Source organism: Gorilla gorilla, chromosome 1, assembly GCF_029281585.2.
Source record: "Gorilla gorilla gorilla isolate KB3781 chromosome 1, NHGRI_mGorGor1-v2.1_pri, whole genome shotgun sequence".
Taxonomy (NCBI): domain Eukaryota; kingdom Metazoa; phylum Chordata; class Mammalia; order Primates; family Hominidae; genus Gorilla; species Gorilla gorilla.
Window position 1 is genome coordinate 25292240 of NC_073224.2, and position 23177 is coordinate 25315416.

The 23177-nt window shown below is 45.1% G+C and overlaps 1 protein-coding gene across 2 annotated transcripts in view; it reads left to right on the forward strand.

The window, feature by feature from the left end:
- Positions 1-5860: 5860 nt before the first annotated feature.
- Positions 5861-23177, forward strand: part of LOC101124648 (putative uncharacterized protein FLJ44672) — a 53207-nt gene continuing 35890 nt past the window's right edge. Inside the window, exons 1-7 of one of the 2 annotated variants that reach the window (XR_010134420.1) lie at positions 5861-5959; positions 10306-10415; positions 11357-11615; positions 14909-15124; positions 16007-16072; positions 18225-18324; positions 19381-19909. The gene's annotated coding sequence lies outside the window, so the exon portion shown is untranslated. Of the gene's footprint in view, positions 6008-10305; positions 10416-11356; positions 11616-14908; positions 15125-16006; positions 16073-18224; positions 18325-19380; positions 19910-23177 lie in introns of both variants that reach the window. The other variant, XM_063708002.1, reaches the window with a different exon arrangement.

Sequence of the window (23177 nt, forward strand, 5' to 3'; positions counted from 1 at the left end):
ATGGTGAAACCCCATCTCTACTAAAAATACAAAAATTAGGCATGGTAGCACACACCTGTAGTCCCAGCTACTTGGGAGGCTGAGGTAGGAGAATTGCTTGAACCTAGGAGGCAGAGGTTGCAGTGAGCTAAGATTGCACCACTGCACCCCAGCCTGGGCAACAGAGCAAGACTCTGTCTCAAAAAAAAAAAAAAGTATGGATACGCTGAAAAATAAAAAATAATTCCCTAGTCCCCCAGTAACCTTTATTCTACTTTCTCTCCCTGTAAATGTGACTACTCTTGGTCCATCACAACAGTGGAATCATCCAATCTTTGTCCTTTTGTGACTGGCCTATTTCACTTAGCATAGTGTCTTCAGTGTTCACCTATGAGGTATCAAATTCTCATTCTTTTTAAGGCTGAATAATATTTCATTATGTTTGATTCAGGAGGCCAAGAGTTCAAGACTAGCCTGGGCAACATAGTGAGATCCTGTCTCAAAATAAAATTAAGAAAAAATTAGCCGGGCTTGGTGGTGCACATGTGTAGTCCCAGTTAGTTGGGAGGCTGAGGTGAGATGATCACTTGAGCCCAGGAGTTTGAGGCTGCAGTGAGCTATGATTGCACCATTGCATTCCAATCTGGGTGACAGAGCAAATTATCTAAAAATAATAATAACAATAATTTAATGCAATAAAACCTTAGCACATTGACTAGCATGTATTATGCTCTATATATTATGCATTAGAAATATTTCCAAGGCAGAAATTAAAGAAGAGAACGGGCCAGGATGAAGTATTTTAAGACAGGAGTTATAGGTATCAGTGCCTAGGTGATCATTAGCAATCTTTAATAGAACAGCAAGGTGAATATAATAATAATTAGAACTCCAAGAGAGTAAAAATTGTGTTTTATTCAGTGCTGTCTCCCAGGCTGGAGTGCAGTGGCGCACTCTCGGCTCACTGCAACCTCCACCTCCTGGGTTCGAGCAATTCTCCTGCATCAGCCTTCTGAGTAGCTGGGATTACAGGTGCCCACCACCTTGCCTGGCTAATTTTTTGTATATTTAGCAGAGACGGGGTTTCCCTATGTCGGCCAGGCTGGTCTCGAACTCCTGACCTCAGGTAATCTGCCCTCCTCGGCCTCCCATAGTGCCGGGATAACAGGTGTGAGTCACCACGCTCGGCCTATTCAGTGCTGTTTTTACAGTGCCATAACAGTACCTAGCACATGGAAGTTATTAAATAAATGCACAGATAGATGAATGAATGAAGCAAGTTTCTGTCTTTCCCAACAGCTGGATGAGTGCATGTATTCTTTTCTCTCTCCTGTTACTGATCAATTTTTTCAAAGTCAACTTTTTATTATTTCAGAATAGCTTACAATGTATAGAAATGGTGTGAAGATGGTATAGAGAATTCCCATATACTCCCTCATCCAGTTTTCTCTGTTGTTAACATCCTGTGTTACCGTGGTGATACAGCTGTCGAAATTAAGAAACCGACATTGGTCCATTGTTATTAACTGAACTATAGACTTTATTTAGATTTTACCAGCTTTCCTATTTGTAACCTCTTTTTTTGTTTGTTTTTTTTGAGACAGAGTCTCACTCTGTCGCCCAAGCTGGAGGGCAGTGGCACGATCTTGGGTCACTGCAAGCTCCGCCTCCCGGGTTCATGCCATTCTCATGCCTCAGCCTCCTGAGTAGGTGGGACTACAGGCGCCCGCCACCACACCCGACTAATTTTTTTTTGTATTTTTAGTAGAGACGGGGTTTCACCATGTTAGCCAGGATGGTCTCGATCTCCTGACCTCGTGATCCGCACACCTCGGCCTCCCAAATTGCTGGGATTACAGGCATGAGCCACCGCGCCTGGCCTGTAACCTCTTTTGTTCCAGGATCCAATCCAGGATGCCACGTTACATGTAGGCATCATGTCTCTTCAGTTCCCTCTGGCCTATGACAGTTCCTTAGTCTTTCCTTGCTTTTCATGACCTTGGAAGTTGTGGCGATCATTCATTTTTGCGAATTAAATCTTAACAGATCTCTTCTCCCTCACTTTGATCATGGCCATGTGGTCCCTTTGGCCTCAGGTGGGACCGCAGCACAGATTCTTCCTCTACTTGCTGGTGTTTATATCAAGTGACACACTCACGCTAGTTTACTCATTTAAAGAAAAAGTTTGGGCTATGCAATGGTTGGCCTTCTGATCTTCCTTGTTCAGCCTTATTTTGGGTTGTATAAAATTGGCATGCATGGCCAGGCACAGTGCCTCACGCCTGTAATCTCAGCACTTTGAGAGGCTGAAGCAGGTGGATCACGACGTCAGGAGATCGAGACCATCCTGGCCAACATGATGAAACCCTGTCTCTACTAAAAATACAAAAATTAGCCAGCTGTAATCCCAATTAGTGCCTGTAATCCCAGCTACTCGGGAGGCTGAGGCAGGAGAATCACTTGAACTCAGGAGGCAGAGGCTGCAGTGAGCCGAGATCACGCCACTGCACTCCAGCCTGGGTGACAGAGCAAGACTCTGTATCGGTAAAGGGAAAAAAAAAAGGAATCTTCAGTCATCAGAATGTATGTTCAGTTAAACATCTACTATGAGGATTGAAAAGTGCCTTAAAGGTCATATAAAGTAGTCTCTATGATAAATCATATCCACACACTATCCAAGCAGAGCCACTTAGGCTGAAATTTTATCTGTAGTTTGTGTCTGACTCCTCTCACAGGTCATTGATTAAATAGGTTTTTTGGAAAACCCACACATTTTATACTTGGGTTATAAATCACATGAAACCATCAGATCTGAAGGTAAAAAGTGCATGTTAGATTTGAGGAAATACAAGACTTATTACACAATGGCTATACTATTTAAATCTCAAAATGTAGGTGTGGAAAACTTGTTTAGATGCAAAAGGCTATATTGGTCAACTCAGGCTGCCATAGACTGGGTGATTTAAACAATAGACATTTATTTCTCACAGTTCTGGAGGCTAGAAATTCAAGATCAGGGTGCCATTATGGTTGGATTCTGGTGAGGGCTGTCTTCCTGGCTTGCAGATGGCCTGCTTTCTTACAGTGGCCTCACTTGGCAGAGAGAGAGAAAGAGAGATTGGAAATGATTTATGGGCAAGCCCATGATAGGTGTTCAAAATGTACACTGAAGGCATGAATTATGTCAACAAGGTCATTTCACATTTACAATTAAAGACCTACTCATTCTAATTCTTTTGTTTTTGTATTGTCAAAGAGGTTTTGAAATGCTTTTATTTTTGAAGAAGTAATAAGTTCGCATAGGAAAAACAGCTCCATTTGGAATCATTATCTTTTGTTTCTGTAATTGTCACCTGGGTGCTGGGATTTTCACGAAATCGGGGCTTTGCCCTGACTTCCAGTCTGGCTTGGGGGGATGGTTACTAACCTTGTGGATCAGTTCCCACCTGCATGGACCATTAGCTCTGTCAGGGTACCACTTCTCCCCATCTCCTGCCCTCCTACCCTTGGTCTATGTACTACTGAATTCCTTTTCTGACAATGGCATTGAGGGAGATTAATGTATAAGAGAGAGGCTGGGTGCAGTGGCTCACACCTATAATCTCAACACTTTGAGGCCAGTGGATCACCTAAGATCAGGAGTTCAAGTCCAGCCCGTCCAACATGGTGAAACCCTGTCTCTACTAAAAATACAAAAATTAGCCAGGCGTGGTGGTGTGTACTTGTAATCCCAGCTACTGGGCTGAGGCAGGAGAATAACTTGAACCTGGGAGGTGGAAGTTGCAGTGAGCCCAGATTGCTTCATTTCACTCCAGCCTGGGCAACAGAGTGAGACTCTGTCTCGAAAAAAACAAATATATATATATATGTATATATATATATATGCGAACTTATTACTTCTTCAAAAATAAAAGCATCAAAACCTCCTTGACAATACAAAAACAAAAAAACATATATATATATATATACACACACACATATATATATATATGACAATGCTAGCTGTCCTAAAAAAAATTCTAGGCAATGTCATTTTAGATAATACCATCAATGGATCTGTCATTCTTGAACACAAGTTTAAACTCTTTTCAAAGTTGATTTAAGTGTCATCTTTTGATACCAAAGAGAGGCATATGTCACCTGGCTGCCACATTAAACAAAATAAATTGCACCCTCCAGATATTCATTTAATAAAAACAAGTGCCTGCTTTGTTCACAGCATGAGATAGGTGCTGACGGAATTCAACGATCAGGAAGGTCCATTCTAAAAGAGTGAATAGACTAGCCAGAGGTATAATAAAGTTACATAGAAATGCTAGAACAAATAAAAACTTACATGTTCCTTTAGAGAGGTACAGGAATGTGTTCTGTGCATACATATGAAAGTTTTATTGTCATCTATATATTTTAAGGCAATTTTTGATTTTACAAAAGAATCTGTCATAGGATTCCTCTAAATGAAAACCTTCCTGATTGAATTAAAACTGTCAGGAGGCTGGGCAAGGTGGCTCATGCCTATAATCCCAGCACTTTGGGAGGCTGAGACAGGTGGATCATCTGAGGTCAGGGGTTTGAGGTCAGCCTGGCCAACATGGTAAAACCCTGTTTCTACTAAAAATACAAAAATTAGGCAGGCATGGTGGCGGGTGGCTGTAATGCCAGTTACTTGGGAGGCTCAGGCAAGAGAGTCACTTAAACCCAGGAGGTGGAGGTTGCAGTGAGCCAAGATTGCGCCACTGCACTCCAGCCTGGGTGACAGAGCGAGATTCTGTCTCAAAAACAAAAACAAACCTGTCACTTGACCTACCACAAATGAATTTACATGCAGCCCTTTGGCCATGTGTTTACTGGCTAAAAGATGTCACTCCATAACCTCCTTTTATTTGTCTCCAAATTACAATGAGTTTAAGTGATAATTAATGTTAAGCAGCATCTAAAAAAGGCAGAATCCCAAGGTTGGAGGGGGTCACTAAACAGAGACTTCCATTTAGAAAAACAAAACAAAACAAATTCCTGTTCTCTATCTGAGAGCAGCTCCTAAACATGCACACAAGACTTGACCTCGTTCTCCTGTGTGTCTTTTTTGAAAAAATTCCTTTGTGCTCAGGGATATTGTGAGAAATAGAATTACATCAGTGAGTTGGTTTCTAATCAGCATGTGAACACCAAGTTCCAGATGGCAACGCAGAGTTTTAATTTCACTATGTGCTGAAATTATTTATCGATCCCTATTAAATAGCCAGCAGCACCATATTCTGGACTATACTTCAATAATTCTAAATGATTCAATCTGCTTTGTAAATATGGCTGCTGCAACCCGACTGTGACATTTCTGGGATAGCATTTGATTCTGTTTTGCCTCAGTGTATTCACAGGTGGCCAGTTCTTATTTACAGATAGAAACCTTCCACCTCGCTTCCTCCTTAAGATCTGTTAAGATGCGTTGAAGCTTTGAGAGTTCAGACCAGTCTCAATAATAGCAGAGATGCTGGTCTGGCAGCTGATGTCCCACTGGCTGTAGATCCCAATGAACATGAAGCTAAGAAAGACAGCCCTGAGTATTAGGGAAACAGAGAAAGACAAGCAGGGTGGATGTGTAGTGGAGGAGGAAGGAATGAGGACGGTTCAGAACTTCGGGACAGATCAGGGCAGCCAGCTCACAGCATCAGGCCAGTGCTCAGATCTGTAGCAGTCAGTGCTCAAGGACAGACAGGCAGGCGTCTGGATCCAGGTGGTGGCAAGCTCATTAATTCATTTAAAAAACACTGATTGGGCATTGTCTTAGTCCGATTGGCTCCGCGTGAGTGGCGGTCCCCTGCGACGTCACAAGAGCGCGCCTTCCGTGACGTCACAAGCGCGCGCCTTCGCCGACACCATAGAGGTGGGCCTTTGGCGACGTCAGAGGCGCGGGTGTTCGGCTACGTCACTGGGGCGCTATGGTGCCTGGAGCTGGGCAGTCTTCTCGTCAGAGTGGGGACTGGTAAGAGCGACCTCCCCGCCAGGTCCTGTGTGTTGCCGGCTGAAGAAGGTTAGGTGAAAAATTCAGACCCAGCACAGTGTTTATGTTGGTCAAAAATAGAAAACTATGTCTGGCGCGGCCGAGGCGGGAGGACCCTTCAGGCCAAGAGCAGCCTAGCAACATGGCGCAACCCCATCTCTGTAGTCCTACCTCAGCCCCCCAGCTACTTGAACCCAAAGGTTCAAGGCTCCAGTGAGCTATGATCCCACCACAGCATTCCAGCCTGCGAGATTGAGGCAAACCCTGTCTAAAAAAAATTAAAAAACTATCCAAGTGTGCAACAGGGAGGGACTGCTAAATAAAACATGAGGCTGGCTGGGCCCTACTGTAATCCCAGCACTTTGGGAGGCCGAGGCGGGAGGATGGATGGCTTGGGCTCAGGAGTTTGAGACCAGCCTGGGCAACATGACGAAACCCCGTCTCTACAAAAGATAACAAAAATTAGCCGGGCGCGGTGTGCACCTGGCCTAATTTTTGTATTTTTTTCTAGAGACGGGGTGGCGGCGGGGGGGGCTCGCTATGTTGCCCGGGCCAGTTTCGAACTCCTGAGTTGAAGCGATCTTCTCACCTTGGCCATCAGAGTTGTCGGAATTACAGGCGTGAGGGACAGCGCCCCACCTGGGTTATGCTACTTAATAACATAAGAAAGTGCTCCGCCAGGCTCAGTGGCTGACACCTGTAATCCCAACACTTTGGGAGGCTGAGGCGGGTGGATCACCTGAGGTCAGGAGTTGGAGACCAGCCTGGCCATGGTGAAACCCAGTCTCTACAAAAAATACAAAAATTAGCCGGCCGTGGTGGCGCATGCCTGTAGTACCAGCTACTTGGGAGGCTGATAAAGGAGAATTACTTGAACCCGGGAGGCGGAGGTTGCATTGGGCCGAGATCGCAGCACTGCACCCCAGCCTGGGCGACACAGCGACTACAAAGTTTGACACTAGCCTGGGCAATGTAGTGACACCCTGTCTCTACAAAACAAACAAACAAAAACCCAGGCATAACTGTGTCCACCTGTGGCCCTAGCTAGTTAGGAGGCTGAGGCAGGAGGATCACTTGAGGCCAGGAGCTCAAGGCTGCAGTGAGCTATGATAATCCCACTGCTTCCCATCCTGAGCAATAGAATGAAAGCATGTCTCTAGATAGCTAGCTAGCTAGCTAGATAATTGATACGTAGTTTTTTATCAAATTTTTTCCCTAGATTTGAGCATGTTTTTCTAAAGTAGCATTCAACACATCAGCATTTTACAGTGTTATTATTTGTTAATATGATTATGTTTTTCTGAAATACAGTGTCGTTTACAAAAGCAGTTTTGTCTTTCAAAGCACATAGATAAGGCCCTCAAGTGAATTTGTCTGATGTTGGCGACCTTGGTACCATTTTGTCCACTTGATTGGAAAAGCCAGTCAATAATCTCAGGTCACTGTTGGCCTTAGAAGAAGAGCCCAAAGGCAACAAGCAAAGGCGCTGGTGTCCAGTCACCTTCTAGAAGCATTTTCACTTTCCCTTAAGGTTTCCCTTGATGAACATAGAAGTACTGTATGTAGAATTGACCCAGTGCTGCCCTGGCAACTTTGTATATTAGCCCAAATTTACATTTCTTACCTTTATGAGAGGCACCCTGATAGGCTAGTGGAGTTACACACAAAGTCTGATCTCAGCTGCACTGTCCAGAGATGCAACACGGTCCAATCAAATAACGTTCTCTGAGCCCGTTTCTTTAGCTGTGAAAGAAGAATAACATACCCATCTAAAAAGGCAGCTTATTGTATTTGATTGGTCTTTTATTTTCTATGAAACTGTGTTTAACACAGTAATTATTTTCATTTGTATACTACATTTGTGTTGTGTTTTTGGTTTTAGTTTTGTTTTTGAAATGGAGTCTTTTTTTTAGTGGTTTTTTGTTTTGTTTTGTTTTGTTTTTGAGATGGAGTCTTTCTATTGTCACCCAGGCTAGAGTGCAGTGGCGTGATCTCCGCTCACTGCAACCTCTACCTCCCAGGTTCAAGTGATTCTCCTGCCTCAGCCTCCTGAGAAGCTGGGATTACAGGTGCCCACCACCACGCCCAGCTAATTTTTTAAATATATTTTTAGTAGAGATGGGGTTACAACATGTTGCCCAGGCTGGTCTCAAACTACTGACGTCAAGTGATCCACCTGCCTTGGCTTCCCAAAGTGCTGGGATTATAGGCATGAGCCACGGTGCCTGGCTTGTTTTAAAATAAGGGTTTCTTGGCTAGGCATGGTGGCTGACACCTGTAATCCCAGCACTTTGGGAGGCCAAGGTCAGTGGATCACCTGAGGTCAGGAGTTCGAGACCAGCCTGACCAATATGGAGAAACCCTGACTCAACTGAAAATACAAAATTAGCCAGGCGTGGTGGTGCATGCCTGTAATCCCAGCTACTCAGGAGGCTGAGGAAGGAGAATTGCTTGAACCCAGGGGGCGGAGGTTGCAGTGAGCTGAGATCGCACCATTGCACTCCAGCCTGGGCAACGAGCAGAACTCTGTCTCAAAATAAAAAAAAGATTTCTTAAAATGATATTTTCAGTATTTTATAGATGATGTGTAAGCAGCAATCTTAATAGGATGTTACCCGACACTTTGCGAGACTGGCAGCTGATTTGATCCAGATGTCTCTAATTCTTTTTTCTTTTTCTTTTTCTGTTTTTTTTGTTTTTTTTTTTTGACAGAGCCTTGCTCCGTCCCCCATGCTGGAGTGCAGTGGCACAATCTTGGCTCACTGCAACCTCCACCTCCCGGGTTCAAGCGATTCTCCTGCCTCAGGCTCCCGAGTAGCTGGGATTACAGGCACGCACCACCATGCCCAGCTAATTTTTTGTATTTTTGGTAGAGACAGCGTTTCACCATGTTGGCCAGGCTGGTCTCGAGCTCCTGACCTTAGGTGATCTGCCTGCCTCGGCTTCCCAAAGTGTTAGGATTACAGGCGTCAGCCACTGTGCCTGGCCCAGATGTCTCTAATTCTAACATGAGATGTATTGCAGGATCATAGCAGAGTGAGTTGCTGATGTATCCAGAAGGAAACGAGCATGGAACTCTCACGACAGCTGTCCTGAGAAGTGTGTGTGTGCTGTGCTTGAATATCTCACTGCTCATTTATACACAGGCTTTCTGGTGACTGAGTTAACAGTATCTGTTTCATAAATAATGTAGCCCTCTTTCTTTCTTTCTCTCTCTCTTTTTTTTTTTTTTTTTTTTTTTGAGACAGGGTCTTGCTCTGCTACCCAGGCTGGAGTGCAATGGTGCAGTCTCGGCTCACCGCAACTTCAGCCTCCTGGGTTCAAGCGATTCTTCTGCCTCAGCCTCCCAAGTAGCTGGGATTACAGGCATGTGCCACCAAGCCTGGCTAGTTTTTTCTTTTTTTTGTTTTGAGACGGAGTTTCGCTGTTGTTGCCCAGGCTGGAGTGCAATGGCACAATCTCGGCTCACCACAATCTTTGCCTTTCGGGTTCAAGGGATTCTCCTGCCTCAGCCTCCCGAGTAGCTGGGATTATAGGCATGTGCCACCACACCCGGCTAATGTTGTAGTTTTAGTAGAGACAGGGTTTCTCTATGTTGGTTAGGCTGGTCTCAAACTCCTGACCTCAGGTGATCTACCCGCCTCGGCCTCTCAAAGTGCTGGGATCACAGGCATGAGCCATCACTCCTGGCCTAATTTTTGTATTTTTAGTACAGAGAGGGTTTCACTCTGTTGGCCAGGCTGGTCTCGAATTCCTGACCTCAAGTTATCTGCCTGCCTCGGCCTCCCAAACTGTTGGAATTACAGGCGTGAACCACCATGCCTGGCCAGCTCTATTTCTTTAAGCCTACATGTTTTGCACTTGTTAAAAGTGTGTGAACATACAATTACTCAGCTTCCCTTTTTTACGTGTGAATTTTGTATAATCTTAAATATTTGTTCCAATCTAAGCTTCATTTTATCCCGTTTCTTCTATATTTGTATAACTTTAGGCGGCTATCTTCATTCCTTAAGATAGAACATAGTTCTTGGCAGCAATTTGAAAGTTATTTGAGGAGAAGGGGAGACTTACAATGATGATTCAAATGAAGGAAACTAAAAAGTAATGAAGCAAGGCAGAGGAAAAAGCAGTATTCACTTGAGCACATCCCAAAAGAATAACATTTCAAATGTAACTAGAAAAAAGTATGCTGAAGTTTGCAATACAGAAATAATTATTAATAAGATAGCTTTAAAGCCCTGCTCAGCTTTTGAATGTTGGGAATTGACCCAGAGGTGGCTGTAACCTAAGATGGTTCCTTCAGTAATGACCATTTTTTCTTTTTCAAGATGATGATTATTCCCCACCTTCTAAGAGACAAAGACCAACGAGCCACCACAGCCACCAGTCCCAGAACCCGCCAATGCTGGGGAACGGAAAATGAGGGAGTTCAACTCTGGTAAGTTCTCAGCGAAATCCATGACCTTTTCCTTTATCTTCTGGACTCTCAATGTGACTGATGAAAGTTACCACATGCTCTGCAGGGGGAAATGGTTTAGCATGTGTTACCACATCTTAATCACATCTTTGTAAAGCCAGGAGCATTTTACAAGTCACGTTACAGACATTGTTTAAACATAGTCTGTATTTACCAAAGTATAGGACGTTGTATCATCTCATATTAATTAGTTAATTGGCTCAAAATTAGTGCTAATGACTTAGTAATTCAGTGATTTCTGTTAGCTTTAAAACCTTTATTTCAGAACTATTTCACCTCTTGGTTTTCATTTTTGCTGTGTGTCACTGCCTGCTGGCTGCTAATTTATTAACTCCCAGTGAATCATGTGTCCTGTGAAGGGACTGAATATTAGTGGCAATTTATGTTGATGATTTGTATTTTGAATAAATAGTTTGAATACATAGAACATTAAGCTTGTATACATTTTGAAAATAGTATTTTAATATTCTACTGTGTCATAGTTACAATGATTGGATATATATTGAGTTTATATGTACTTTAAGTTGTTATATGTTTATGGTCTTCAGCATTCTAACGTGCAATTGTATATCTGTTAAGTCTTTTTTTTTTTTTCAAGATTAGACTGATTTATTGAGGCATCTGTTTGATGCCACATTAAGTGGCCCAGGCTTTGTGTAGGGGTTGAGGTTAAAGCAGGAAGAAGGGTGGTGAGAGGCGGGGTACCAGGATTAGGTTGGAATACCTGGGGGTGCTCTGAGGCTCCCCAAGTTTCCCTGGTCTTGGCCGGCTGTGCTGCTGGCCTGGGCATCTGATGGGCCTGCAAGGGTGGTCCAGGGGCTAGGGCAGGGACTTTGGAGTCACGCCATTGGCTTTGAATCCAGACTCCTACACTTGGTAGCTGTGAACTCTCCATGCCTCAGGGACCTGCAGAACTGAGTTCTGTCTGAGCCAGATTCCATCCAGGCACTGCGGATCCATCCAGAGGGGCACTGCCTCAGGTTGCTCGCTATTCACTGCCTTCTCAAGCAGACCCTTGTCTCCTTCTGGGCCCTCACAATCCAGTGGAGGAGACGAAACTCATCTGCCTCTGTCCCTCTGGGCACGCCTCATGCCAGGTGCATCTGTGGACAGGGGCCATGCTCCTGGGCTTCCAAAGTTGGAGAAAGCTGCCAGGCTCAGGTGGGTACATCACAGCAGCTGCTGCCCTCTGAACACAGTGACAAAAGAACACTCTGGGCCTGGAGCCCTGGTCTGGGGCATTGGGCAAGGCTGTTGCACTTCTCTGATCCCATTTCCCCATCTGGAAAGTGTGCTGATTGTATCTCCCTGTGGGCACTGAGGGCTCAGTGTTAGTTTGAGAGCCAGCATCTGGGGTTTGGGCTGTAATTCCCCATCAGCCCCATAGCTGCGGGGAACCAGGGACTTTGTTGGGATTACCCTAGGCATCAGTTTAGCTTCCTGCCCCTGGCTTGGGCTCAGCACCTGGAGTAGTCTAGGGGGTAGGTGGTCCTGGTGGGGGCTGGGGCTTTTACCCAGACTGAGGTCACACCCAGAGCCAGAAGTCTTGGTGCCTGCTCTGGGCAAAGGTGCCAGCCTGTGCGACAAGAGCGAAACTCTGTCTCCAAAACAAAAACAAAAAACCTTGCATCATTTCAAGGGGCTCACACCTCCCTAAGGGCCTGGTAATTGGCTGGCTCTGGCCTGCATCTGGCCCCGAGGGTGTAGGTAACACCCCACCTTACCTGGTTTCTTCCTGCCAGGGCCAATCTTCAGACCTCAGGACTTTGTAGCCTATCCCACCTCCCCTCTGGCCAGCCTTGAGCCCTTGTGGGTCCAGCACTTTTTCCAGGCTGTCTCCTGGTTGTCCTTCTGCCTCGAGGCCTGGCTCATGCTGCTCCCCCTCCCACTCTCCAAGACCCACAAGGACCACTCCACACCCAGCTCAGCCCCATCCCCTCAGATAGTCCTTTCTCTTTCCTCAGGTGGCCAGGTGCATATCTTGGTGTGAGGACCTTCACTGTATCTGGGAATGCCTACTGGTTACCTCGGTAACAGAGAACAAGGCATTTACCTGATATAAGTGTCTTGGTTCACTGTCTACATGGCTAGGGAGGGAGTCAATAATAGGCTTTTCACTTGCTGCAAGGGCCAGTTCTCCTGGCCCCATGGCTCTAGGGATGGAGGACGCTGCAGGAGATGCACCGCTCACTTCCCAGCTGAGGACTGTGGGTCATCTCAGGGCGATTTCACAGTCTCCACATGTCCCACCCCCTCAGCTCTGCAAATACCAAGCAGTGCAGCCTGCCTAGGGGATGATGGGCTCGAGAGTGCCCAGGTAGTGCCCAGAATGCCCTTGGCAGGCCTCTCACCTAGCTGCTTCCACAGCTCTGTAGCAAGAGTTCTAACCTTTTTTGACCGTGAAGCCTGCTGAGAATAAGAGCTGTGGACTGTTTTCCCAGAAAGGCATGTACATGCTCTCCACACAAAACCTTTCATCGTGGCCAAGCACAGTGGCTCATGTAATCCCAGAACTTTGGGAGGCGGAGCCAGTCGGATCACCTGAGGTCAGGAGTTCAAGACCAGCCTGCCCAACATGGCGAAACCCTGTCTCTACTAAAAATACAAAAAATCAGCCAGGCGTGGTGGCAGCCACCTGTAATCCCAGCTACTCCGGAGGCTGAGGCAGGAGAATCACTTGAACCTGGGAGGTGCAGGTTGTAGTGTGGTGAGATCACGCCACTGCACTCCAGCCTGGGTGACAGGAGCGAAACTCTGTCTCAAAAAACAAAACAAAACAAAACCTTGCATCCTCTCAGGGGGCTCACACCTCCCTAAGGGCCCAGTAATTAAACCCTTTGGGCCTGAGGGTGAGAAACTTTGTCTCAGTTCTTCCCCGAGTGATCAGCCCAGGGGTAAGGAAGGAGAAGCCAGAAAGCAGGACCCATGAGAAGGGCCCCATCCTGGAGTTTGAGGCCCACTCCCTCCTGCCCCTGCCTCTCCTCTGTCCAGGACTCCTCCCTGCTCTGCCCCACTCTGGGGCCATAACCACGGGGAGCTGTGGTTTTCTACAGGCCCCTGGGCACAAAGTGGGCAGGCTCACCTGGAGGTGATCAGAGTAACATGGCAGGAAGTGAGGGGGAAAGCCGCCCTGGAACTGCGCCTCTCTGCCCCCTGACGTCACTGGCGTGCACTCCTCCCTCCCCTCACTCAGGCAGTGGCATGAGTTCCATGTGAGCGCTGTCCTGCTCCCTCTGCTGCCTCTTTTTTTTCTTGGGGCTGCCATAACACTTTCCCTTCCCCAGCCCTGCCAACCTGGTGGGACATTGGGCTTCCGTCTCACAGGGTCCTGGGGACAGGCCCATCCTTTATCATACCCACAGAGAGACCCTTTTTTTCTTCAGGACCTGGGGAGCAGCCAGGTTCCATGAGTTAAATGCAGATCTGAACCAAGCTGGGATTGGGGTACACACTCTCCTCTACTGAAAAGTAGCTAGGGATTCCAACTAGGTGAGAAGGAGGGTGGGGCAGAGCCAGACCAGACAAGGACTGATCACCTGGAAAAAGCCTGCCATCAAAGGTCTTGGCAAATGCTGGGTGCAGTGGCTCACTCCTGTAATCCCAGCACTTTGCGGGGCTGAGACAGGTGGACTACTTGAGGCAAGGAGTTCGAGTCCAGCCTGGGCAACATGGCAAAACCCCATCTCTACTAGAAATACAAAAATTAGCTAGGCATGCTACACTCCTGTAATCCCAGCTACTCAGGAGACTGAGGCAGGAGAATCACTTGAACTGGGGAGGCAGAGGTCGAAGTGAGCCGAGATTGTGCCCCTGCACTCCAGTCTGGGAGACAGAGTGAAACTGGCCTCAAAAAAAAAAAGAATATGGCCTTGGCAGAGAGGGGCCAGCCCAGCAGTGCCTTCCCTTGGGTTTCTCCTGGGTAGGCCTCTGCCATGAGGAGGTGCTTCCTTCTGCCTGTCCATGGCCCACAGCAATGGAATGTCTGCTTCTGGGGGTTGAATGGGAGACTGCTGGCAGAACTGGAAACCTTCAGGTGGGGTTTTTTTGTTTTGTTTTGTTTTTGAGATGGAGCGTCGCTCTGTCACCCAGGCTGGAGTGCAGTGGTGGAATCTCAGTTCACTGCAACCTCCGCCCCCCTGGGTTCAAACAATTCTCGTGTCTCAGCCTCCTGAGTAGCTGAGATTACAGGCATGTGCCACCATGCCCGGCTAGTTTTTGTATTTTTTGTATAGATGGCATTTCACCATGTTGGCTGGGCGGGTCTCGAACTCCTGACCTCAAGTGATCCACCCACCTTGGCCTCCCAAAGTGCTGGGATTACAGGCATGAGCCACTGAGCCCAGCCCCTTCAGGGGGGTTTTGAGGCTTCACTACAATACTAGTTTCCTGTGGCTGCTGCAACAAATTACCACACACTTAGTGACTTAAAACAACCAAAATGTATTCCCTTACAGGTGTGAAGGCCAGAATTCTACAGTAAGTCCTACTGAGTCAAGGTGGTAGCAGGGTCGGTGGCGTCCGAGGCTCTGCGGGAGAATCCGTTTCCTGGCCATAGAGGTGGCCTGCACTCCTCAGCTTGTGCTTCCCGTCTCGAATGACTGGAGTTTCCTGCTTCTGTCACTACACCTCCCACCCTCTCCATCACCTGCTCTGCTCTTTTAAGGATCCGAGTGAGTACATCAACCCCAAAAGCCAAAGACCCTTAACTTCATTATATCTGCAAAGCCCCTTTTGCCATATAAGGTCATGTTCACCAGTTCCCGGGATTAGGATATGGGCATCTTGGGGGCATCAGCCTGCTACAGCTAGGCTGCAAAACTGTTACACCCTTCTGGTGTTTCAATGATTGGGAGAAAAAGGGTTGGCATTTTTTGCTTGGGGGTCCCTCTTAAACTTGTATCTGTAAGGTCGGGGGTCCCTCTTAATCTTGTGTTTTTGTTTTTGTTTTTTTGAGGTGGAGTCTTGCTCTGTCATCCAGGCTGGCAGTGGCGTGATCTTGGCTCACTGCAATGTCTGCCTCCTGGGTTCAGGTGATTCTCCTGCCTCAGCCTCCTGAGTAGCTGGGACTACAGGTGCCCACCACCATGCCCTGCTGTTTTGTATTTTTGGTAGGGACGGGGTGGGGGTGGGGCTAGGGAGGGGGGTTTTGGCTATGTTGCCCTGAGCTCAAAGCGATCCGCCTGCCTCTGCTGCCAAAGTGCTGGGATTACAGGCCTGCACCACTGCACCCGGCTGCTGTAAAGTCTTATTTCACACAGCTGAGACATGTTTTAGGAAGTTTGCTAAAAGACCCCTGGAGACCGCCTCATTGTGACCTCCCTGTTATTGTGTTTAATTTGATTGAACTTTTCTGCCCTCCTGCTTTTCAGCTTCTCTAATAGTCTCCCATTAAACCAATTCTAAGAACCACCAAAAAGGGGAAATTTTTTCTTGAAAGCAGTAAAATGATATGGACTGTTAGAATGTAAAATATATGAAATAAGTCATTATACGTTAGTGCTGCTCTGACACAGGGACGTATTATTGAGAAGCAACTTTTGCTTGATTTTCAGAGAAATGGAATCATCGTATTGCTGATCTACGTAAACAAATTGAAGAGTTGTCTGAAAGAAAATATGGTATGTCTAAACTGGAAAAGTCCTGTAATCTTATGTTCATGGGCGTTTACACAGTGGAGTTACTGTTCATCATGGGGGTACCGTGGACAAGCCCAGGGCTGCCGGCGAGTCATGCCATCCTTACACATTTCTCCTTGTAAGGTGCTTTGTAGTGTCTGCACACTTTGTTTCTAGATTGCTGCAAAGCTGAGGAAAAGTTGTATTTCTTTAGTTATTAGTTAGCATTTCTTTTAAACTTTCAGTATGGAGATTGGAAATTTATTTACATATTTATTGCAAAGCCCTGGATCTTAGGGATTTCATTGAATTATTTATTTTTTTTGAGACGGAGCCTCACTCTGTTGCCCAGGCTGGAGTGCAGTGGCACGATCTCGGCTCACTGCAACCTCCGCCTCCCGCGTTCAAGCAGTTCTCTGCCTCAGCCTCCCGAGCAGCTAGGATTACAGGCACCAGCCACCACGCCTGGCTGATTTTTGTATTTTTAGTAGAGACGGGGTTTCATGATCTTGGCTAGGCTGGTCTTGAACTGCTGACCTCCTGATCCACTCACCTCAGCCTCCCAAAGTGCTGGGATTACAGGTGTGAGCCGCCACGCCTGGCCAAATATTTTTTTTTTAAATGAATTGTTTCTCTTAGTCTGCTTTGTTAAATTTGGAATTCATCTGGGCGCGGTGGCTCACACCTGTAATCCCAGCACTTTGGGAGGCCAAGGCAGGCAGATATCTAGGTCGGGAGTTCGAGACCAGCCTGACCAACATGGAGAAACCCCGTCTCTACTAAAAATACAAAATTAGACGGGTGTGGTGGCTCATGTCTGTAATCCCAGCTATTCGGGAGGCCAAGGCAGGAGAATCGCTTGAACCCAGGAGGCAGAGGTTGCGGTGAGCCGAGGTTGCACCATTGCACTCTAGCCTGGGCAAAAAGAGCAAAACTCCATCTCAAAATAAATAAATAAATAAAATGTTCAGTACTCACCAAGGTGCCCCTGTTGTCTCTACTTTTATCTTGATGCATCACTGAATTGATGTTAGATTTCAAATTCATCATTGCCCTTATACTATTCTACCCTGAAGCCACCTTTATATAGTGATGAAAGAAATTAGCGATTTGTTATTATCCTCTCTCTGTTGGTATACATCAAATGCTCACCTAAAAAGAGCAACAAGCAGTGGAAAACACATGATGTTTTTATTTGGGTGACTATTTACTTGTAACCTACTAGCAAACTATAAAATTGTATGATATGCAGAATTTTAACTGAATTGCTTTAAGTGAACATTTAAACATGATAAACAATATTGATGGTATTTATGTTAATATACTTAAAATGAACATTTTTCTTCATCATGAGTAATATAACCTACTCCTCAATGAAAACCTAGTATTAAATTTGCTAATGAATTCAGTAACATTTCCATAATATTTTTAGTTACATGCTTAAGGTTCTCTTAGTGTTTCTCCCACTTTTTAACAGCTTATGCCTTTTTTGCCTTTGTTTTTTTTTGGTTCATTTTAAAGCAAAAATCTCACAACATGTGATATCTGGAAACACTGTAACCTAGTGGTAAGACCATAGGCCCTGGGGACACAGGCTGGCCACGTCTCTTCTCCTGTCTGAGCTTTAGTATCCTCTTTTGTGGTCATGAGAACTGAAGATCTGTCCCGAAGATTTGATAAGATAATAAAGTGCTTCACATAATACCAGACATATAAACACACAGTAAATGCTTCCTCCTTATATTTTTATTGATTGATTGATTGAGACAGAATCTTGCTCTCTTGCCCAGGCTGGAATGCAGTGGTGTGATCATGGTTTCTGCAACCTCCACCTCCTGGGTTCAGGCAATTCTCCTGCCTCAGCCTCCCGAGTAGCTGGGATTACAGGTGCCTGCCACCATGCCTAGCTAATTATTGTACTTTTAGTACAGACGGGGTTTTACCATGTTGGCCAGGCTGGTCTCAAACTCCTGACCTCATGATCTGCCTGCCTCGGCCTCCCAAACTGCTGGGATTACAGGTGTGAGCCACTGTGCCCAGCCTGTCTTTTCTCTTCACACCCGCAGTTCATGGTGAAATATTAAATATGTACTAGTGGATATTACTTTGCTGAATATTGCCTAGTGAATATTAAGTATTTATTCTCACCTTTCAGACATGAACTTATGAATTCAACAGGTGAAGATTTACAACTTGATAAATCAGCTTTGTGTGGTACGTCTTCAGTCTTAAGTCAGATTAGAAGATTATGTGAGGTAATTAACACTTAACATTGATTTAATGGTAGCTTCCACATGAAATAGTGTGCCTCTAAGTATTAATTATGTCCTAGGACAGGAGAATTCATGTTGTCAAAATTCTGATACTCTCTAGAACAATAAACTCATTTTCTTTTTATTAGTAAATATTGCATTTATGGGTAGACAAAACTGAAAGAACAATATTTGTTCTACCTTTGAGAGGCAAGATTCATCTGGCATAATCCATTGAACAGGTTATTATTGAAGTCTACACCAGTCAACTGAATAAGCATTCATCAAATGTCTGTGATATGCAGGACATAAGTTTTCTTTTAGAGTATGGAACCATGCATATTATTTTTTAATTAGATGATTTAGTTAGATATGTTTTTAAAGAACTAGAAATATAATTGATTTTCTTGTTTTGGCCCTGGAGTGGAGTGGGGACGAAACAGAATGGATTCACACTGTTTAGATTTACTAAAATGGAAGGATTGCAGCAAGATCATATCCCTAGTCTCCCCATAGCAAATGTCACCTGCTAGCTGTTTTTTTTTTTTTTTTTTTTTTTTTTTTTTTTTGGAGGTTGAAGTTTTGTTCTGTCGCCCACGCTGGAGTGCAGTGGTTTGATCTCAGCTCATGGCAAGCTCACCTCCTGGGTTCAAGCAATTCTCCCTGCCTCAGCCTCCTAAGTAGCTGGGATTACAGGCCTCTGCCACCACGCCTGCCTAATTTTTGTATTTGTAGTAGAGTTGGGGTTTCACCATGTTGGCCAGGCTGGCCTTGAACTCCTGACTTCAGGAGATTCACCTGCCTCAGCCTCCCAAAGTGCTGGGATTATGGGTGTGTCACTGCACTTGTATTTAATGGGATATTTCACTACAGACTTTGGTAAACAGAATATTAGCATTTTTGGTGTTCTTTTTATTTTACTCATACTATTTTTCTTTGGACTCAATCACAATAACAGAATTAAAGATCAAAGTGTAAAAGTTAAAGACCAGTACAGATTCAATAATTATTCTACGTACTGTGTTTAAATGATATCCCTTTTTCTTTTTGTTCTTATAGCTCGAGCTGTAAAAGCCAAAGTTCCGGTGATGATCCCATACCCTTTTTTCCAGTCTCATGTTGAAGATTTTTATGTAGAAGGCCTTCCCAAAGGAATTTTTTTTTTTTTTTTTTTTTTGAGATGGAGTTTTCACTCTTATTCCCCAGGCTGGGGTGCAGTGGCGCAACCTTGCTGGTCACTGCAACCTCTGCCTCCTGGGTTCAAGAAATTCTCCTGCCTTAGCCTCCCAAGTCGCTGGGATTACAGGTGCCTACCACCACACCAGGCTAATTTTTGTATTTTTAGTGGAGATGGGGTTTCACCATGTTGGCCGGGCCAGTCTCAAACTCCTGACATCAAGTGATCTTCCCGCCTCGACTCCTGACATCAAGTGATCTTCCCGCCTCGGCCTCCCAGAGTGCTGAGATTATAGACGTGAACTCATGCCTGGCCAGAAATTTTGTTTTTTAGGAAGGCTTTCTACTAATGGAATTCCTGGCCTTGAGAGGACGTTACTTTTGAAGGAAAGGATTTTTTTGTTATTAAAAGGTAAGATTCCTGGATTCTTATTGGACTGTTATCTCTGTTATGAGTAATCCATCTTTAGTCATTCACCACTAGGGTTGTATTTAATTAAGTCTGAGTTATTTTATGGTGGTTTTGTTTTGTTTTGTTTTTACTGAATTTTGTTCTCATTGCCGTGGCTTGAGGGCAATGGCGTGATCTCAGGTCACCACATTCTCTGCCTTCCAGGTTCAAGCAATTCTCCTGCCTCAGCCTCCTGAGTAGCTGGATTTACAGGCATGCGCCACCATGCCTGGCTAATTTTTTGTATTTTTAGTAGAGATGGTGTTTCACAATGTTGACCAGGCTGGTCTAGAACTCCTGACCTTGGGTGATCCACCCACCTCGGCCTCCCAAAGTGCTGGGATTACAGGCATGAGCCACTGCGCCCAGCCTGGGCCTGCTTCTTTCTCTTTTTCTTTTTTTTTCATTAGCAGCTTAAAATTGGTGCCTTATTCAGACACAAGCAAAAGGACATTAGCCCAGCTTTGGAAATAGGTGTGAGCCCATCTATGATTTTCCTAGTTTCTCCTCCCCCTTTGCTTTTTGCTCTCTTGTTAGTATATTAATTGTTTTCACTCTCTGAATCTTTTTTCCCCATTTCTTTGGCAGACATTTTTACTTGTCTTGGAAGAGTAGGTGAAGAGCTGTTTTTAGGACTCTTTGAAAGGGTACAGTATGGGTGACAGTCTTGGCTAATGGTAACATCCAGGGAGCTGGGGTCAGCGTGAGCTGGAATCAGTTCAAATTAGCAAAGCACTGGCACTCAGTGGCAGGAATACAAGTGACTGCAAAGTGTTAAACACATCTGGAAAGGGATACTGACATCATCCTCAGAATCTGTGGGGAGTTCACATAGCCAGTTAAGACCCATTCCTCTTTGACCCTATAAATATTCTTTAAAGAATAATACCCTTAGTGGTTTTCTAGCCAGCTTGCCTGCTCATTTATCTTTGAGGACGACATGCCTTGTGGAGCTCCACAGGCCCCAGAGGGGTATGGATTCTGCATTTGAAAGTGCTGAAGCTGAGAGACTGGGTCTTGGTGGACCCCAAGAGGTCTGTTTCTCCTCTACTCATTGTTCCTTTTTTCCCCAGCAGCTGGCATTGCTGTTTAAATGGGTTGTTCTTTGCTGTTTTAAGTTGTTTCATAGTGGTGTGTCAGGATTTGGGTTTTCTTAATACTTCCCAAGCTGGTGACTTGAGTGGTAGTTAGGGAGGAACTGTTTTAGGGCTGTTCTGGAGCTATTGAGGTCAGGTGTCTAGATACTCCCAGCTTGTCTGTTGAGGAGAATGCTGTTCTCATTGTGCTGCCTTTGGTGGTGCTGTGTGTGGCTCTTTAGATGTGTGGGTGGAGGTGAGCTGGGGGAGTTAATGAGATCTTTTTTAGGTGCTTTTGATAAAGTAGCCTGCACTACAGGATTCACTGTGACTTTTTTCCTTAACCTATGTATTTCTCTCTGCTAGCTTTTGCTGTCTTTCTCATGCCTTTGATTTTCCCAGCTCCTCTTAGTTGAATTAACCTAAGTGCTCTGCTATGGTTTAAATGTGTCCCCCAAAGTTTATGTGCTGGAAACTCAATCCTCAATGCAACAGTTGGGATGTGGGGCCTAATAAAATAGCCTTCATGAATGAGTTAATGTTGTTATTGTGGTAATAGATTAGTAATCACAGAGTGGGCTTATTACAAAACAGAGTTCAGCCCCTTTTGCCCTCTTGCTCTCTTGCACTCTCTTTTCCTTCTGCCTTCTGTAGTGGTGTGATGCAGCAAGAAGACCCTTACCAGATGCAGGCCCCTCAACCTTGGACTTCCTAACATCCAGAACTGTTAAGAAATAAAATTTATTCCTTTCCTTTCCTTTTCTTCCTCCTTTCCCTTCTCCTCCCTTTTCTTCCCTTCCCCTCCCTCCCTCTCTCTCTCCCTCCCTCCCTCCTTCCCTCCCTTCCTCCTTCCCTCTTTCTCTCTTTCCCTTCCTTCCTTTCCTTCTTTCCCTTCCTTCCTTTCCTTCCCTCCTTCCCTCCTTGCTTCCTTTTTTCTTTCCTTCCTTTTTTCCTTTTAATAAATTATGCAGTCTGTGTTATTCTTTTATAGAAGCATGAAATGGACAAAGACTCCATTTTCAAGAGCAAGCACTTTTGTAGTTTCTGAGCGAATTATGACTGCAAAGGAAGTTCTATAGGTAGCCTCAGATCCACTACCTAGGAAGCATGCTACCAAGCAGACCTAGGATCTAGGATTTGATCAAGTGCTGGGCAACATGATACCTCAGCAATTTAGCACCTCCCTATATACCTCTAGTTGGCTCAGCCCATTAGGGCTAAAACTACCCCTCATATCCTAGTGTCTCTTGTAGGCAGAAGCCTTGCCTAAACCCTAAGCTGCTTGGCTGACATTCTGTCTTGTGCTTTTTTTGTAGGGGGTTCAAATATACACAAAAGAAATATGTTGAACCTCCATGCACCCAACCCACAGATTAAGCAGTTACCTCCATTTTTCCAGATTTGTTTCGTCTGCTTCAGTCTCCCTAAAAATTTTTGTTTGTACAGGAAAGACTGAATAAATAGCTAATTCTCTACCCTACCTCTCATCTTAAGTCACTTTTCAGAGTAGTAAGTTAGTGACCTAGTAACCTTCCCTCTACTGACCAGTAGTTTTTTTTCTGAATACCATTATGAACTCATAGATTATTGTTTGCATTTGATGTATTTCAGGCCATTGCAGTCTATTGTTTTGGATGCTTACATTGTCTCATCTAGGTTAATAATTATCTCTTCAAGTTGACTTTCATGTCTTTTTGACGTGATCCTGTTGGACTTTGATGGCTTCCTTGCTTTCTGGCAAAAAAGATGTTCCAGGATCAATATACTGCACCATACATGGAGTCAGCCATTTCTCTAGGGAACCTTGATTCCTTTTAGTAGAGAACACAGTTTGAGGTCTTGGACTGACTGACTTTTGTGAACCTCCTCTCCTGAGACTACAGCCTGCATCCCTGCATATAGCCCATTTGGAGCTCTTGCTGGGCACCAACAGATCTCCTAAAACTGCTGTATAGTTCTGCCTCACTCTTACATCTCACTCAAGATTCATCTCTTGAGAGTTTTGTGCTCTACCCCCAGATGTGGTCTTTCTGGTTCTGAAGCTTTTGCTTCAGTCACCCTGAATTTTGCCAGCCCTATGCATGCTATACCTTGGATTGCCAACTTGCCCTCACTGAAGCCAGTTTCTCTGGTTAGAATAGTTGCCCCAACCC